Consider the following 13,621-nt stretch of genomic DNA (forward strand, 5'->3'; position numbering starts at 1 on the left):
TGTTACTATTTTCATTTTATGAGATAGAGACTTTGTAGCTCAGGCTGGCTCAGAACTCACTATTGCCAAGGCTAGATTCAAACTCCTGAAAGATCTGCCTCTATCTCCCAGTGCCTATATTACAAGTGTGAACTACCATGTCTGGCATCAAAAACTAGTATTAAACCCAAAGCATTGTAGTTACAACATGATTCATTATATGATGTTAAAAATGTTCTTCACAGGAAAATATGGCAATTCTAAATATCTATGTGTGTGTTACATAAGAAAATACACATTACATACAGATACACACATGCATACATAAGTACAGAATTTAAAATGAAAAATAGTGTGCTGGGTACTTTTACATCAACTTGACATAAGCTAAGTCACTGGAGAGGAGGGAACCCCAATTGAGAAAATGCCTCCATAAAATTGGGCTGTAGGCAAGTCAGTAGGGCATTTTCTTAATTGGTGATTGATGTAGGAGGTTCATGCCCATTGTGGGTGGAGTTACCCCTGTGCTTGTAATAAGAAAATAAGCTCAGCAAACCATGAAGAGCAAGCCAATAAGCAGCACCCCTCCATGGCCTCTGTATCAGTTCCTGCCCTGACTTCCTTTGTTGATGGATTATGATGTAAAGTATAAACCAAATAAACCCTTTCTTCCACAACTTGCTTTTGGTCATGGTGTTTCATCACAATAGTAATCCCAACTAAAACAAATAGCTTCAAAAATTAAGATTATTATGGTAATAGTAAAATATCTTCATATATAATTTTCAGAAAAAAACTATGTAAACAATAGGGCAAGACAATTGACAGTATAATAACAAAATTGACCTAAGTCACAGTAGAATGTTATTCCCACTAAAAAATAGATTTTTCTAAAGTATAAAATAAACACTTGCAAAAATTAATCAGTAACAGGTCATAAAAATAGTTCAATTTCCAAAAGATTAGTTGTGTTACATTTCTTAACACAAATTAATTCAATTTGTGTTGTATATTTGTGCTTAATTTATGAATAATGAAAATCAATATTTCAGAAATAAGTAGGGAGTACAATCTTGCCAATACTGCCTGAGTTTGAACTTTAGGACACACACAGTGGAAGAAGAAAATCAACTCCTACAAATGCCCTCTGGCTTCCACTCATGCCCATATACATACAAACACAATCAAAACAAATTAAAGTGCATTAAAATTTTTAAGAAAAAGAATGTAGAATAAAATAAAGTGTAGTAAATAATAATAATAATAATAATAATAATAATAATAATAATAATAATAATTGAGAGACCTGGACTTGCCCTTTGCTGGAAGCCACTTGTTGGTACCTGCGGTACCTGCAGAGGGAGAGCTGGACCAACTTGGCAGAGGCCTGGGCTGACAAACTCAGCTGCCACTTAGGCCCAGATTAGGCCTTTGAGTTGTCCCACCTTAACATTTACCCATCTATGAGCTGCTGGATCACATGAAGGAGTTGTGGAACCATAGCTGCAGGATCTCCATGACTTGGGGCAACAGCAGGATATATGAGAGGAGTTTCTGTGAGAGTCCCATATTGATGGTGTAGCAGAAGCCAGTGGCCTTGAACCAGACCAACCACACACAGCAATGAATATTTGCATGCAAAGCTGTTTAGGCAAAAGAGTATGCTGTGTGACATACTGAAGCTTCCAATGCCACTATAATGAATGACTATCTGAAGGAAAGGTGAGAAAGACAGGAGTGGGGCAGACATGAATTGAAGACATGGTAGTCATAAGGGGTGTGAGAGAAGGCTGCAATTGATAGAGGAGTAGGTTGTTGCCCAGTGGGGTTGACAGGTGTGCAACAGCCTGGAGCTTGCCTAGACTCAATCCCAGAACAAGCTGCCCAGCTAAAGGATCTCCCTGACATTGGAGAGCAATAGGATGTTTGAGGTGAAGAATGGTCCATTTACCTGATTGGACCTCCTCAAAAGACCTCCATGGTCCATGCTTCTTCAGAGGACCATTTGATATCATCAGGCCAGAAAGCAAGAAAGTGGTGGTCCTTGGCAGAGATTGATGCTGGAGAACAAGTGAATATTTGTGATTCATGATATAGCCAGAAACCATGAGGAAGCCTAGGGTCCATGCTCCTGTTGACTGTGAAGGTCAAGGAAGCTATTCTTACAATGCTGGTGATGACTGTAGCCTCACAATTGAGAGGGAGAAACATGGAAGGCTTCTGTGATGACCCCTACCTCCACCCCACCCCATCCCTACCCCCAAAGAAAAGAATGACAGTCTGGAGAGGAGGCCATCAAAGGTAACTAAGACAAAAAAAATTGTGATGTAGATACTGAGGTGTGGTTCTCCACAGTTGATGGCTTCTAGTGAGAGTGCAGGTAGAGAAAGACTCAACTTCCCTTAGGACGCTGGCCACTGGGATTTTGACTATGCTCCAGTGAGTATATGGACAATACAAAATTAACCATTTGTTTGTTTTTGTTTTTATTTTCCTTTCTTCTTTTTTGAGAGTTCACTGGGAGGGAGGCACACATGGGAGAACTGGGAAGTGAGTACAATTAGGATGCATGCTGTGAGTTTCCAAATAATCAAAAAATAAAAATATTATGTTAAAAATAATAATTGAGTATAGTGAGCAGTGAAGCTAAGAACAACCAACAATAAGATATAAAGCAAATATAAAATAAACCCAAATTGTATTTTCTTCTTTAAAAACTAATAAAGTAGATGAACTATTAAAATAAATGAACTAGCATGATTTTTTCCAGAAAGAAAAAGATAATGTCCAAGTTAATAATATGGACATTGAATAAAAAAAGAGGACACATCCAGGACAAAAGACTCAAAAGAAAAGTAAATGAACACTATTTTTAAAATGTGAGTTATATAGATTTGGGAATTTGAAGAGAATTAATAATTTGAGAACAATTCCTTAAATGCAAACAAAACATAACTTATTGAAACTAACATAAAGAATGAAAAACTGGGGACCAGAGAGACAGCACAGTGGTTAAGATCACTTGATGTCTTGCAGAGGACCTGAGTTCAGTTCCTAGCACCTATACGGTGGCCACAACTTTTTATAACACCAGTTTCGGGGAATCTGATGACCTCTTCTGGCCTCCAAAGGCACCTGCACCCCCCCTTTCTCTCTCTGTCTCTCTCTCTGTCTCTCTCTGTCTCTCTGTCTCTGTCTCTGTCTCTCTCTCTCTGTCTCTCTCTCTCTCTCTCTCTCTCTCTCACACACACACACACACACACACATACAGCTAAATCTTTTAAGAAAAGAATAAAAGTCAGAATAGGCAGATACCATTAAAAGAAATGGAAAAGAGTTAAAGATACACCGTCCAAACAGAGCGACAGTTGAAGTCCACCAGAGCTGTTCTGGGATACTCACAGAAAGTCAGACCATTTGCAGGAAATCCAGCTAGTCTTAGTTTGGAGGATGATAACTAACACTAATGCTAATCATTGTCTTCTAATACCACAAAATGACTCTTGAAGAGATAATCATAGGTCTACCAAACTTATGAATATATAAACTAAAATGATTAAATAGCTTAATGAATGAAATATTATACTTTCTCTGTTGTTCATCCTTTATATACATATAATTAGGAGGAGTTTTCATTTATTTAAAAAAACAAAGGGGTTTAACTCTACATAATCCATTATTGCAATTCATAATATTAAAAGATTATGGAGAAAAATTATGTGATTGCCTCTTTAGGGAATGAAAAATATTTGTTAAACTTTAATTCCCATTAAGGACAAAACTGTTCATGATTAAATGAGAAGGGAGCATACATAATTCTGCAAAGTATATATGAAAAGTCTGCTGAGAATACCATTGTTAGTGGGCAAAGCAGAATCCTTATGATGTTGGAACCATGGCAAGGCTGCCTGTTTGCATCACTTCTTTTTTTTTTGGCTGATGCATGGCATTGTTGTATTGACAATAGACATCACTATGCAAAAGAGGTTCCCAGAACTGTGCAGATATTATTAGCATATTAGACAAGAATCCAAAGATGTCAATGCTAAAACCTCTGTGCTAACTTGCATGGACTCTCACTACCTGTTTGAAAGAGTCAAGAGAATCTATACAGTTAAATTAATAAGAGAAAGTATCTGGAAATAAGACAGTCCTACAAAATATACCTCTATCTCTACACACCAGTAAATGGCAGTTGATTAAATAATGATTATTTCTAAAGTATTAAAAAGTCAGGTGTATAGAAGGAAGATGTCTAAAGACAATGTACAAAAGTTTATGGTGGATATTCTAGAACAGTGTTGTTGATGACATAAAACAAAGGAAAATTAGCCCTTTTATACTGATAAATTAAAATTGTAATGCTGTGGGATGTCCTTCTGTACACTGTGAATGTGTGTTGCTCCCATTGGTTGATAATAAAGTAGTTTTGGCCGATGGCAAGGCATGACAAAGTTAGGTAATATAATCAAACTAAGGACAGAGATGAAGAAGGGTGGAGTCATGGCAGATGCCCACCAGTTGCCAAGGAAGCAAGACATGTAGAAAATGAGGTACAAACTGAACCATGTAGCAAAGCATAGATAAGAAATCTTAATTTAAATGTAAGAGCTAGCTAGTAATAAGCCTGAGCCATCAGCCAAACATTTGTAATTAGTAATTAGTATAAGCCTCTGAGTGGTAATTTGGGAAGTTGCTGGGTATAATATGGTGTATGAGACAGAAAGCTCTGCCTCTGACTACATATGTCATTCTAATATGGGGCCGAAATATCCACATAAAATCTGGCAAAGCTTAAGAAAGCATACTAGACACACAAGAATGGAATCAAGCATGGCTTCTTGGTAGCAGCATTTTCTTGGGTGGGCACTGTTTGCTGGCAACTACCAGAGGCATGGCTCCTTTAAGAGATGGCTTCCTGACTCAATGGCAAAAGCTGGACAGCTCTTTTAAGAGGTCCTGCTACCAAACACTTAAATGGGGTTCCTGATCAGCAGGGGGCAATGCTCTACTTGTTGGCAGTGTGGACCCTAAAATTCCCCAGAGTTGGTTGGTAAATATGGCTTCCACTAGTACTTCTGTCATGAAGCTAGGCACTCAGGGAACAAAGGAGTGGGGTAGAGCCAGCTGCCAGAGCCACATTGATCCTAGCCATGCCTGCTTAGCAGCTTACAGACTCATGTGGTCAGAAAGAGAGCTATGCAGTAAAAACAGAGTCAGACAAAAAGGTCTCCAAATGGGTCATAGTATGTTTGAAAAATGTGTGTAGACTTGAGAAAGAGAAACAAAGGATAAATTAAATAATATTAAAGCCTTTTTAAAAAAGAATAATAAAAAATAATAGTCATGTAAAGATGGAAAATACACAGTCTGGATTTTATATTTTACTGTGTCTCTTTGATTTTTTGACTGTTAATGAACAAATGATAACTGTTAATAGACATTGAATTGTAAAAACTGCTAGACTGAACCAACTTATATATTTAAAAATATCTTGACTCATATGGATTAAGATAAATCAGGTTTGATCAAAGAAGACCTCTTGAAATCCTAACTACAGACATGTGAAAATAATCCTAAAGTAGCTACAAGACACAATGCATATTTTACCTGGTCAAACATGAAACAAAAAAAATTATCTTAGCTTATGTACAATATACAGTTTATATTTATATTAATACAGATATGTATGTTACCCTTGAAAGTTTATATATTTCCAGAACAAGGGGACCAGACACCAATAAAAACAGACCAGATGATCCAGTATTCAAAAGAGCTTCAAGGTACTGACTGAAATGATCCAGCCTCACAAAATACTATAGACAAGATTTAACAATTATCCTACATTTTCTCAGGGTCCCAAAAATACTACCAGTGTTGCCAATTAGCAGGAAGTAGTGTAGAGAACTACTCTCACATTCCAAAAAATAGATTATGAATGTTTGTCTTTGTTTAGGGGTTTGGTTTTAGATTGTTATTGGTCATAGTCAATCTCTTTCTAAAGATAGAAAGGGGTGTCATATAAAAATGATGGGGAAAAGAGAACATTTTTATGATGGAACAAAAGGGTAGATTATTGAATCTACTTTAATCCAAAAAACAACTGTTAATCTCAAACTATTTTATATTAGTTTGCATTTTAGTTTATTGATACAAATTTAAAGTCAATTTTGTTAAACTATATGTACATTTGTACTCTTGTTTAAGGTATTATGTCTATATAACTCATTTAAAATGTAATGTATAATTAAAAATATAGATTAATATTCATCTCTAGTAGTCAAACTTATAGCCATATTAGTTAGGTTTTCTAGGTATACCAAGATATATTTCAGTTAAATAGGTAATCTTGAAACACTTCAGAGACCTACAGAATATGGCATTTAAAATGTTTTAAAAACTTTTCTCGACAGTGAGACATATCTGCTCCCTACAGCACCAATTACTTCAAAGAGGATGATGGATAAAAAAAAAAAAAAACAAAAAAAACAAAACAAAACAAAACAAAAAAAAAACTCCTTTGGAATTTGCTTTCAACATGGTAAGGCTAGCCATTTGGTCAAGAAACTGCTTTTGCTTGGACCGCTTGACAATATTCTGTATAAATTGGACATGCAGGACCCATAGAAAAGTGACCACTAAATTTTGCCAAAACAAGTGGAAAATGGCCCTTCAGGTTCCTGTTTCACAGAAGAAGCTGCTAGACATTCTACAGGACACCGAGAAAAGTGACTGATGAACTTTGTCAATATAGGTGGAACAGTCCTTCAAATTTCCTGCTTCACTAAAAAGTCTGCCAGATATTCTAGACCTATAGCCTGAAGATGGATGCCCCAATGTTACAGAACTTTGGGTGACTGTCTAGACAATCAGATGTGTCTGTCATTTCTAGAGTTTTGGAAGTTGCAATGTACTTCCTGTTTACTCAGGTTAATATTATATTCTTCTGGGATCTTTGATGGAATTGAAGACTAGATAGTTACGATTATAGTTCTTAGTTATGATAAAAGGTAAATTAGATATGAAAATTTAGACTCTTAAAGATAAAATAGATTAGAGTATTTTCTTTAATTTTGCCACATACAAATAGACTAGATAGTATAACTGATTCTTATTTGATATCTGTTTTTATTGTATATAATTTTTCTACATTAAAGTAAAAACCTTCCATTTTGATTAGACAGAAAGGAGGAAATGCTGTGCAAAGTCCTTCTATATGCTATGACTGTGTGTTTCTCTCATCGGTTGATTTTGGTCAATATATTGTACACTCTAATAAACTTATCTAGGGTCAGAGAACAGAACAGCCACTAGCTATAGAGGCCAGAAAATGGTGGCACACACACCTTTAATCCTAGCATTCTGGAGACAGAGATCCATTGGATATCTGTGAATTTAAAGCCATATTGGAAACAGCCAGGCATGGAGACACACACCTTTAATCCCAGGAAGTGATGGCAGGAAGCAGAAAGGTATATAAGGCATGAGGACCAGGAACTAGAGCCTAGTTAAACTTTTAGGCTTTTAGCAGCAGTTCAGCTGAGATTTATTCTGGATGAGGCCTCAGAGGCTTCTAGTCTAGGGAAACAGGATCAGCTGAGGTGGTAGTAAGGTGAGGTGGCTGTGGCTTGTTCTGCTTCTCTGATCTTCCAGCTTTAACCCTAATACCTGGCTCTGGGTTTGATTTTTATTAATAAGACCTTTTAAGATTCATGCTACAGTTGATAATAAGGCAGTTTTGGCCAATGGCAAGGCATGATAAGATTAGATGATATCATCAAATTGAGGATGGAGATAAAGAAGGGAGGACTCAGCCAGCCACCAAGGAAGCAAGACATGTAGAAAATGAGGTAACAAGGCATGAACCACATGGCTCAGAATAGATGAGAAATAGGGTTAATTTAAATGTAAAAGGTAACTAAAAACAAGCCTGAGCTATCAGCCAAGCATTTATAATTAATATAAGCCTCAGAGTGGTAGTTTTGGGAGCAACTGCTGGGTATAATTGGGTGTACAGGACAGGAAGCTCCACTTCCGATTACATTATAATACTTCAGTTTGTCCTTAAAACAATACCTAAATGTTCAGGATAATCTAAATAATATCCAAGTACATTCATATTACGTCTTTGTCAAAACAATTTAGATTTCAGAGTGTGTTCAGAAAATTGAAGGACTGAATATAGCCAATTTCTTCCAAAAAGGGGAAAACATGAATGGAGCACACCCTATTATATATGAAGAATAATTTCTATAAGTCCCTTTTACTTAACAGTGTATAATACTATTAGTTCTAATTTCTATAAGTCCCTTTTACTTAACAGTGTATAATACTATTAGTTCTATTTTTCCTTTCTTATACAAGCTTCACACTGATTTCCACAGTGCTTGCATCACTCTATCCTCCCACTAATAGTGAGTGAGGGCTCCACCTTCCTAAAAACCTCACCAGAATCGGTTGTCATTTGAAGTTTTGACAGTAGCTATTCTGACTGTGGTGAGACGGAATTTCAAACTAATTTAAATTTGCATTTCCCTAATGGCTAATTATGTTGCACACATTTAAAGTATTTATTAGCTCTTAGTATTTCTTGTTTTAAGAACTCTCTACCCAGTTCTACAGTCCATCTTGTTATTGAGTGAGTTTTTCTCAATGCTGTTATTTTTCAGTATATTCTAGATTTTAGTCCTTTGTCACATGTATTTCTGGAAAATATTTTCTCATTCTGTGAGCTGCCTATTTATTTAATTGATGGCTTCCTTTGTTGTAACCAGCCTTTTAACTTCATGAACTCCTGATTGTTAATTGCTGGCCTTATTCCTTGAGTAATCATATTCTATTTAGAAAGTCTTTGCCAATGCCTATATCTTACAGAGTGTTTCCTACCTTTTCTTCTAAAAGTTCCTGATTTTAAAATTTTATACTGAGATTCCCTGATTGACATGGAGCTGATTTTTGTGCATTTTGAGGGAAAAGTTTCCGTCTTCTACACAAGAGGATTTTTTTTCAGCACAATTTGTTGAAGAGGCTGACTTCACTCCAGTGTGTATTTTTGGTCCACTTTTTAAAAAATCAGGTGGCTGTGGTTGTGTGTATGATTACGTACTCTATTTTATGTACTGTTGACTCCATAAAAATTTTGGAAGCATTCTTTCTTTTTCTATTTTATGGAATAACTTGAGAAACCCATTGGTCTTGGGTTGTAGTGAACTGCCTTGAGTGCAGAGGCTCATGGCTGCTTCCAGTGCTTTTAATGTGATGGCTGAGTGCTCAGGCTAAGCAGGACATTAATAAAACTACAAGCAAAGCTCATAGAACATTACAGAAGAGAGGATGGGAGGGAAAAAAGGAGGAAAGGAAAGAAAGGATAGAGAAGAAGAAGGGAAGAAAGGAGAGGAAGAAGTTTGTAAGTATGATCTCCCAGAAGCAACTGCATAGTCTCTGCAGGAGACTGGGCCTATCACCAGCCAATCATAGATTGGGAGGGCCTCATTAAGTCCTCTCACTCCCTTCTGAAGTATTGGCTACTGATGGTTTATTACAGAGGGTCAATAATTTTCAATGGTGTATCTAACACCAGGTTTTCTATTCTGGCTCAAATCAGTAAGTCAAAAAACAAAACAAAAAGACATGAGTAAGTAAAAGGGAATTGTAGGAAAGGAGGGGGTGATAAGGGTCAGAGGGAAATAAGAGGAGGGTGGTGGAAAGAGGGTGTAAACAGAATGCACTATATATATGTATGAAATTGTCAAAGAACAAATTTAATCAGTAAAAGATTTATTTTAAAAGGGAGTCCTTATCAGCAGAAAGAGTTATATTAGCCAATAAAGTGCTAATTCATGAACAGGATCACACAATACTTAGTAATATATGAAAATATATGTTTTTTCAGCAATATCCAGGAAAGTTAAAAACAATACAACAGAATTTGTTTTTATATGTTTATAAATGTAAGCAAAAGTTTACAAAAACAAGTAAACAGAATTTAGAGAATATAATGGCACCAAACATTGTGAGGATGTGGAAAAGGGTTAGATCTCTTGTGCTGGTTAGGAATAGAAAGTGTTTGGTTTACTTAGAGCAATATGGTGTCTGTTATAGTTGAAGAAAAACACACCCAGTTAGTGTGATTATGGTTTTAAATCATGGGACAACACAGCAATGGTACAAAAAATTAGATAAGAAGGATGTAAGGAAGGAATTAGAAAGCAGAAAAGGAAGGAAGAAAGAAAGAAGGAAGGAAGGAAAGATTCAGAAAGTAGAAAGGGGGGGTGGGGAGATGGCTCAGTGGTTAAGAGCACTGGCTGCTCTTCCAGAGAACCTAGGTTCAATTCCCAGCACCCACATGGTAGCTCATGGGTGTCTGCAACTCCAGTTCCAGGGAATCTGGCACCCTCACACATGCAGGTAAAATGCCAACGCACATAAAATACAAATAAATAAATCTTTTAAAAAGAGCCAGGCGGTGGCGGCACACATCTTTAATCCCAGATCTCAAGAGGTAGAGGCAGATCGATCTCTTTCAGTTCAAGGCCAGCCTGGTCTCCAAATTGAGTTCCAAGACAGCCAAGGCTACACAGAGAAACTGTCTTGAAAAACAGACAGACAGACAGACAACAAACAAAGAAACAAAAAAAGAAGAAAGTAGAAAAAGGAAAGGAAGGAAATGAAGAGGGAAGAAAAAGAAGGGAAGAAAGGGGAAAGAGGAAAGATCGGAAAGGAAGAAGAAAGAAAGCCAGTTGCTGTAGAGGAGAAATCTTAAAGGCATGTGCAATTCATTTTGAAAAGTTAAAGTTGCTTCCACATAAAAAATCTCCAGAGAAATAAAAAGCTAAGAAGAGTCAACAAGCACAGAGAGCTGGAGGGAAATAATCAGAGAAATTAATTCAAAGATTAAATGTGAGGCAGCTCTACATGACACTGTTCTCCCTCCTCTGTAGCAAAGACCCATGGCGATGGTGTCTGCATTGAGGGCAACCTCAAGAAGCCATGTATAAATGGAACGAGGAGCTTCGTTTGGAATATTTCTTAGTGTGGGCGTTAGCACATAAAAACAAATGTATTAGCCCAGAATCTGCATAAGTATGTAAGAATACATGGATATACATACATAAGGGTTTGTTGTTTTATTGTATTTTTACCTTTTCATGAATGATATGTTTTGTATTAATATTTTAAACTTTTATTCAAAATATAGCCAGGTGGTGGTTATGAATGCCTGTAATCTCAGCACTCAAGAGGCAGAGGCAGGCAGATCTACAGGGTGAGTTCCAGGACAGCCAGGGCTACACTGAGAAACCTTGTCTTGGAAAACAAATAAACAAACAGACAAATAAAAAAACAAAGTAAAGTAGAATTACTTTATTTACCTCTAATCCTTTCTAATCTCTTTCTAATCTCTTTGATATTTTTCCCCATCCCCCATTCTCTCTCTCTCTCTCTCTCTCTCTCTCTCTCTCTCTCTCTCTCTCTCTCTCTCTCTCTCTCTCTCTCTCCCTCTCTCTCAAACTGATGGTCTTGTTTTTCAGTTATATATATTTATATATATATATACATATCATCCATTCCTGCCATCCCTAGTAAAGACTAATTCTCCACCCTCTCAGATTTTATTCAATTTTTATTGATTAAATTTGTTCTTTGACAATTTTATGCACCTGTTTAGTGCACCCTATTTACTCTTTCTGTCTACCCATCTTTGTTTATATCCCAGCTCTGCCATCTCCTACCTCTCCCCATAGGTCACCGGCCTACAATTATGACTTTTTCTTTTTCTTTTGTGAACCACTGATTTTACCTAAGACCATTTAATGGTCACAGGTTTGGAGCAAGCCACTGGAGCCTCATGGGTTTCTCTCTCTCTCTCTCTCTCTCTCTCTCTCTCTCTCTCTCTCTCTCTCTCTCTCTCTCTGAAATGGTTTCCCTAGTGCTTGGATTACACCCATTCATCAATTTACCTGGCTTAAGAAAGTCTCAATTTTGAAAATGACAGCTAATGCCTGCAGAAAATCCATAAGTACAAGTTTAACAGGGGAGACTCAATGAATCATTCCATGTCTAGAATCACCCCAAATTGCAGTTGTGCACCCTTCCTCTTATTTGTGACTACTTATAACAATCTGTACATAAAATGGATTTGGATTTACAACAAGAAAGCAAAGACGTGTTTATTCTAAAATGGCATATTTCATCTTCCAATATTGTTAATTCTAGCTTTTAAGTACAAATAAAAAAATCAAATATTTGAAAAAAATAAACCTTGTACCTTTAAAGAAGAAGACTGGATAATCAGAAAAAGCAGACCCTTCAAAAGCAAATTTACCTGATGATGTAGAAAAAGTATATTTCAGAATAGATATCCTCCAGGGTATTAAGAAACTGGCTGCTATGAACTGGAGCTATATTTCTAGAACCGAGAAGGAGGATAATTAGGATATATAAGATATATGATATATATTAATAAATAGTAGAATAAAATAGTTGAGGAGTCAGCCAATGTGCTGAAAGACTGACAAAGTAGCCTAGAAATGTTGAGTAGTGAGTCAGGAAGTATGAGAAAGGAGTTAAGAAGTATGAAGAATAGATGCAGAAATTCTAGTAACTATCTGTTAACATTTCCAGAACAATCATATGCAAGGGAAGTGTGGTAGAAAGAATTTTTGAGAGTCTGGAGAAGTGGCTCAGTACTTAAGTACATTTGCTGGTCGTTCAGAGGACTCAAGTTAAATTCCCAGCATCCGCATCAAATGACTCACACTTGCTTGTAACTCCAGCTCCAAAGGCTATTGCATCCTCTTCTGGCATCTGTGAGTACCTGTTTACATAAACACACACACACACACACACACACACACACACACACACACACACACACAAATCTTTTTTATATTTATTAAGAAATTTTCTACCCACACCACATACCACCCACTGATCCTTCTCCCTTCTCCCTCCTCCCACTCCCCAGCCCTCTTTCCCAAGCCACCCCGCATCCCCACATCCCCCAAATCAAGGTTTCCCATGGAGAGTCAGCAGAGCCCAGCACACTGAGCCTAGGCAGGTCTAAGCCCCTTCCCACTGCACCAAGGCTATACAAGGCGTCACACCACAGGCACCAGATTCCCAAAAGCCTTCCCTGCTCATGTAGATCTCATCCACTTCTCCTTCACAGGGTCATCCATGTGTCCTTCCTACGTAGGGTCTTTCCCTGTTAGCTAGCCTCTCTGGAACACACACACACACACACACACACACACACACACACACACACACACACACACCTTTAGAGAAAAAAAATAGTTATTTACCCCTTAGTCTGTTTGTGTCCTAATCCCCAAAGTGTACACATATGCTGTGTTGTCCAGCACAGTAGGTTGAATTGGCCTTTCAAAAGGTGTCCATGTTGTAAATTTTAGGAACTGTGTAACCTTATATGGATAAAGAAGATACTGTAGATGTGAATAAGTTAAAGATCTTGAGATGAGGATCACTTAAATGGACTTACTGAATCTTGAATGGTCTAATGAATGTCTACTAATGGGATGGTAGCCAAAAGTAAAGAGATGATTTGACTAAGGATGCAGAGATTAGAGTAATGTGGCCATGAGCAAGTGAATACTGTCAGCCTTGGAAGCTGAACTTTGAC

At 37.1% G+C, this 13,621-nt stretch overlaps 1 long non-coding RNA gene across 8 annotated transcripts in view; it reads right to left on the reverse strand.

Moving 5' to 3' along the window:
* LOC121829387 (uncharacterized) overlaps nucleotides 1-13,621 on the reverse strand; it is a 142,059-nt gene that overhangs the window by 110,940 nt on the left and 17,498 nt on the right. For 2 of the 8 annotated variants that reach the window (XR_013051256.1, XR_013051258.1), the window contains one exon: nucleotides 12,735-12,793. The exons of the other annotated variants lie outside the window; for them this stretch is intronic. This is a non-coding gene — a long non-coding RNA (uncharacterized LOC121829387). The remainder of the gene's footprint in view (nucleotides 1-12,734; nucleotides 12,794-13,621) is intronic. 8 annotated transcript variants of the gene reach the window in all.

Source organism: Peromyscus maniculatus, chromosome 5 (genome assembly GCF_049852395.1).
Source record: "Peromyscus maniculatus bairdii isolate BWxNUB_F1_BW_parent chromosome 5, HU_Pman_BW_mat_3.1, whole genome shotgun sequence".
Classification (NCBI taxonomy): domain Eukaryota; kingdom Metazoa; phylum Chordata; class Mammalia; order Rodentia; family Cricetidae; genus Peromyscus; species Peromyscus maniculatus.